Consider the following 6,182-nt stretch of genomic DNA (forward strand, 5'->3'; position numbering starts at 1 on the left):
ATAAACGCTATGGTGCTACCAGCTCGTGGTTCACACCATACGCAATTGAGTCATACTCTTTTATAGTGCTACTGGCTCGTGGTTCACACTCGATGCTACCGGCTCGTGGTTCACATCTTAGTTTATAGTGCTACCGGCTCGTGGTTCACACTCGATGCTACCGGCTCGTGGTTCACATCTTAGTTTATAGTGCTACCGACTCGTGGTTCACACTCGATGCTACCGACTCGTGGTTCACATCTTATCGCACACACGTTATGGCACTACCGGCTCGATGGTTCATGCCATAACACCCACAAATAAACACGCCATATACACATACGTATAATTACTCCACTCACCTTAGAGTCTTTTGCGAAAGATAATCGAGCTTGCAACTTCAATGTAACGTACCTATTACATTTAGCACATAATCAATCACAACTCAAGTTGGTCAACCAACTTACTCCCCATTCTAGTGCCATTTTGACCCAAGGTGAAATTCTGACCCATTTACGCCCTTAACCCTAATACTTGCCAAATATGGTCTTTAACACTTTAAAATCACAAGTTTAGTGTGTTCTCGTACACGTTTTACAACCTAGGTCGCCCAAAACCCATTTGACCCATTTCGAGGTCAACACGCCCATTTGGGTCACCCACAACCCAAATGACACCCACTAACAATAACTACAAATGTGCTAGCAATTTATTAAGCCTTTAAGACCCATTTACACACTTTAACTTTTCAAAACCCTAGGTTAGTCATCTTTTGGGTCTTCATGACCCAAACTTACCCAAAACCCCCAAATCACTAACAAGTGAGTTTTAAGTGCAACACTAACCCAAACCCTAACCCTTGACACAATTTAATAAAGAAATTAGGTTTTTTAACTTACCAACACAATCACCACGTAGCTAGCGACTAGATGAACAACTTTAGAACTCGCACCAAGACTCGATTCAATCTCTTTCTTCCTTTAATGGAGCTCTCTCACTCTAAAACCTCCTCTCTCTCTAGGATTTAATGGAAGATGATAAAGTAGATGAAAAATGAGTAATGAGGCTCACCAAAACTGAGCTAGGGCCGTCCACCAAGTGAAATTACCAAACTACCCCTTTTTAAATAACAAAATGCCAAAGCTGGCTCGTCAGGCCATCTGGAAGGCGTCCAGATTTCTGGACGGCGTTGAGCCCTTCAAAATGAGATGGCGTCCCACCCTGTTGGACGGCGTCCAACATAACTGATAAAAATTGGATCTTACAAATTGCAACTAAAAGCTTGTCTTTCTTGAGGGATAATGCTATGAAATATATGTTCGTTTTTAGCATTATCAAGCGTGTCACTTTCAAAACGGGTTTTCGAGCGGGATAGAGCTAAGGAAACTATGAGTTATAGCTATGGAGGTTATGGGTAATGTTCGTGGGTATTATTTGCAAGTCAAACCTAGTGTTTATCATCTCTGTTGCGTCTACGTACTTTCCTGCAATATTGAATCACAATATTGATACATGAGCATTCATATCTTATCTTTTATATATTAATAGTGTATCCATGTCTAGTGCTCGAGTATATATGTTTATGCATGCTTGTATGCTTTAATTTCATCGTTAGATAGTTTATGATAAATTACGAATTTAATTCATATACTACTGATAAAAAGTATATGATATGCATGTTATTGGAAAGCTGGCAAAAAATCAATAGCTTTTCATTTAGAAATCGCGTAATTTCGATGAACGAATTAAAAGATATGAACAACTGAATTATGATTAACGTTAATTGAAATTGCTTTTGAATCTGTAATTAATATTTAAATAACTTGTTTATAAGATTAATAAATTGGATTTTTGAATACTACTAATCAAGTATATGAATCCTTATATAAGGCACGTCTCGTTTTGTTGAACAATTGTCAAAATTGACTGTTTTATCATATTTTAAAGCTTTATAAAAACTATAGTCTAATTTTACAAGTATTGGGAAACTATGTGAAATGTTAAAATATTTTCGATTGCCATGATCATTCAACTATATTATAGATTTTAAAAGTCACTATTAAGTCAGGTTAACTTTTTGAGATGACTTTTGTTAACTTTTTGTATGTCGATCTCAAGCATTAGGATTGTGATACACTATGACCTGACCTAGCTTGCTAGACATTTATTGACCAACATATGTTCTCTAGGTTGAGATCTACGGTTATTTGGTATTTCGAGTTTCGGTCACATTTCGGTGAACGACTTTATGTGCTGCTAAAGTGAGTTTTATTGCTCCCTTTTTAATTGCTTTTGTAATATATTTTTCGGCTGAGAATACATGCAATTTATTTTAAATGCAATGGACACAAGTACATACTTAATTCTACACTGAGTTAAACCGAAAATTCCTAGCTTTGGTAACTAGTAGCTGCCAGTATATAGGATGTGGACGGGTGGGCGCGAATAACAGTATATGGATCCATAGGGCTTGACATCCCCGTTTGAGCTAGAGCGCTAGCCTTTTAACGGACGTATGTTATTTGAGTTTATGACACGTTGGTTTGCGTGTATTAAAACAACAAGGGTTATTATTATTATAACATTAAGTTTAGTTACCAGGGTGCTCTGTTACATAGAATCTATTGACAAACTTTTGATAAACGTTTCGGATGAAACAACTGAAATCTTGTGGTCCACCTTTATTTACAGATTATGCGTAACTTTCTTGTTGTTGCTTTCTTGGGTATGGGAGCGGTGGTTGATATGGCTTCACTACGGATTTCTCCCATTCTTCCTTCTCAACCACTTGTTCCAGCTCCTTAATTGGTTCGTCATTTTTGTTCAACGGAACACTGAAATCATAATCTTCGGGCATTTTTGGAGCTTCGTATGCTAGACCACTCCGTGTGGTGATAACAATGGCGTGTTCATTTCGGGGGTTCTTATTAGTATCACCTGGTAAACTCCCTGGTTTTCTTTCACTAAGTAAACTAGCTAAACCACTCATTTGCTTCTCCAGATTCTGAATTGCAGCTTGTTGGTTTTTAAATTGGTGTTCGTTCTTCTCGTTTGTTTGGCTTATATTGGTGACAAGCTGGGTCTGAGATGCAATTAACTTCTCCAACAAACTCTCCATATTTGACTTTTTCCCTTCTTGTTGGGGTTTTTGATAAAAAAAACCCGGAGTTTGTTGTTGGAACCCACCACTTGACCCTTGTCAGTAATTGGAATTTTGACCTTGAGGGTTGCAGGGGTTGTTGAAGTTTCGGTTAAATTAGGCTCTTCCTTGAAATTGATTATTATTACTTTGGCTTATGAAAGCCACTTCTTCTTTTTGAGCCATTGTTAAATCGGCATCACTATCTTTTCCTAAATGGAGACCACCACAGTATTCACAACCTACCTTCATACTATGAATTTCCTTGGTGATTTTGTCCATGTTTCGAGCAACACTGTCTATTTTCACACTTAGGGAACTAAGGTCATCATAAGCACCGGCGCTTTGGACTTGCGCATTACGAGTAATTGGTCGTTCTTGATGCCACTCATGAGAATAATCGACTTATTTCTCGATTAACTCATAACCCTCTTGCTCGGTTTTGTCCATGAGTGAACCTTCGGCCGCTTGATCAATGGAAATTCGGGTTGCAACATCACAACCCTTGTAAAAAATTTGAACTTGTTGGAAGGTATCCAGACCATGGTTTGGACAACCTCTTAGCATTTTGGAAAACCGATTCCATGCTTCATATAAGGTTTCCATCGGATTTTGACAGAATTGGGTAATTTCTTGTTGGAGTCTCGCGGACTTAGAAGCTGGAAAATATTTCTTAAGAAATTTTTCCATCATACCATCCCAAGTTTCTATCGTAGCCTCGGCCAATGAATCTAACCAACTTCGTGCTTCCCCGTGGTGTGTCCATGGGAAAAGTCTTAAAAATATGGCCTGATTAGTGTCTGGTTTATGTTTGAATATAAGACATATCTCTTGAAAAAAATGAATATGTTCGTTTGCATCTTCATAAAATCAACTATGATGAAATCACAACTTATAGAACGGTCATAATTCACCAAAACTCTATATAAACCACTTTCCGATACACTTTACATACCTTTGTGTATTACTTGTAGAAACCGCCTTAACTATCCTTGATTCGAGAGTATTTCACACGATATTGCGAGATATATATTGAAGGTATTTCATATTCCCGAGAGACATATTGAATTAATGTGGCCATTATGTTTTGATCCAAGTCGGGTCATACCCAATAACAAGCTTACCGATACCTTAATCGTATTTTGATCTTAACGATTGAATCGTTGATTGAATTACGCAACACTTGAAATTTAAGAAAAATGGTTTTCTTAAATAATGTTACTTGATGTGTATATATATATAAATTATGGAATAATTTATATAATAAGAATTTAATTATTTATAGGTTAAATAATTAATAAAGTTATGTTACATTTTATAAAATTGGTTTTATAAAATAATGTTAACATAACTTACAATATGGAATTCATAAAAATGAGTTTTATAAATAAGTTTACATAATTTATAAAATGCAAGTTTATATAAATATGTTTTATAAAATCCAATTTTATAAAAACAAGTTTATTAAATGAGCAAGTTTATAAAATATGTCTTGTTATATAAAATCATTTTATTTGAATGTTTGGAAGTGGCATGGGAGTCTTCACAAGCATGCTACTCTTTTGCTTGGTTACTTGCATTTCTTTTGCATATGAACCAAGGTGTTGTTGGAGACCACCACACATGCATTTTACACATCAAAGACTCTCCAAAAAAAACTGCACACTTTCCTTTTTCTGCTGAAACAGGCCGTGGCCTTTTGTAAGGGAGAAGAGGTTCATGTTTTGTTTTTGGAAGCTTAATTCAAGTGTCCACAAATTCTAACCAAGGTACAAGGTGTTGGTGATAAGTTTGGGGTATTACAACTTGAGGTTTCATACATTTTGAAGCTCCATTCATCATCATCATCTTCATCATTTACTAGCAAGCTTGGAGTAGGTATATCCTCTTTACTAGCTCTTTTACTTTGTAAGCATATTTTCTAGACTTGATATGGTTTTGGAATTCATGTTTAAAAGGTTAAACTTCATATTAATTTGTTTATAAATATGCTTCCGCTTAATGTTGAAATCGGGTTTTGACATATATGTTCATGAAACTTGTTTATATGATGAATTCCAACAATGGTATCAGAGCCGAGGTCATAGAAATATGCTTCTTGTATTTGGCTTGAAAACCCATTTAGATTACAATCTAGTAACATGCATGAAACTAGAATGTAAAAATTTTGGGTTTTGGGTGGGATATATTTTTGGCCGAATTTTTGGGGTTCCAAAAGCGGTTTGGAACTTCAAGTTTGGTCATGTTTTGTTGTTAGTTGTTGTTCACAATCAAGCCTTGGCCTTGTGGTTGCATGTGTGTATGTTTGGTTGATTTATTCATTCTTATGGTTTGTAATATTTATTCATTCATTTGGTTTGTAATAATCTTGTAATTTGGCAATGTAATTTATTTTATTTTGGTATGTAAAATAGATTAGGTTGTAATTTCTTTTTCCTAGAAAAATGTATTAGGTTGTATATTTTTTTTGTAAAAGAAAAGAAGATACAAGATGATGAATGAAGAACACAAGATGGAGCATATGGATGCAAGAGTTAGTGAGAGATTTGAAATCTCTTACTTTGTGTTTTAACCCTTTACCGGTAACACTTGTTTTCGGCTAAACAAGTGTTCACCACTTTGGCTTGATTGTGAACATTGTTGTTATGCATGCTTGTATGATTATTATGTTTGTATGCTTGGTTGATACAAGAAAAATCACATGTAAACAACTTGCAAAATGACGTTATAATTGATTATAATTAAAACAACAAAAGGACACTAATAAATTGTTATTAAGGACATGATGACAATGTATATAAAATGTTTTATATCAAGTAATTGGTTTTACTACTAAGACATGAAAATTGGTTTTTCATAATGTACTATACACCAATTGCATGTTGGTGTATGGCAAATGTTTTCTTAAACTAGAATAAAGAAAGCCGAAAATCCCTTTAAAACTAAAACAAGGTAAACAAGTTTAACGCCATCCTTTTTGGGACACTTAAACATAGTAGGGAACTCATAATGGGATAAAGGTCACCTAACCGTTATGAGCTAACTAATATGGTTAAGGTAAAAT

Source organism: Rutidosis leptorrhynchoides, chromosome 4 (assembly GCF_046630445.1).
Source record: "Rutidosis leptorrhynchoides isolate AG116_Rl617_1_P2 chromosome 4, CSIRO_AGI_Rlap_v1, whole genome shotgun sequence".
NCBI classification, from domain to species: Eukaryota; Viridiplantae; Streptophyta; class Magnoliopsida; order Asterales; family Asteraceae; genus Rutidosis; species Rutidosis leptorrhynchoides.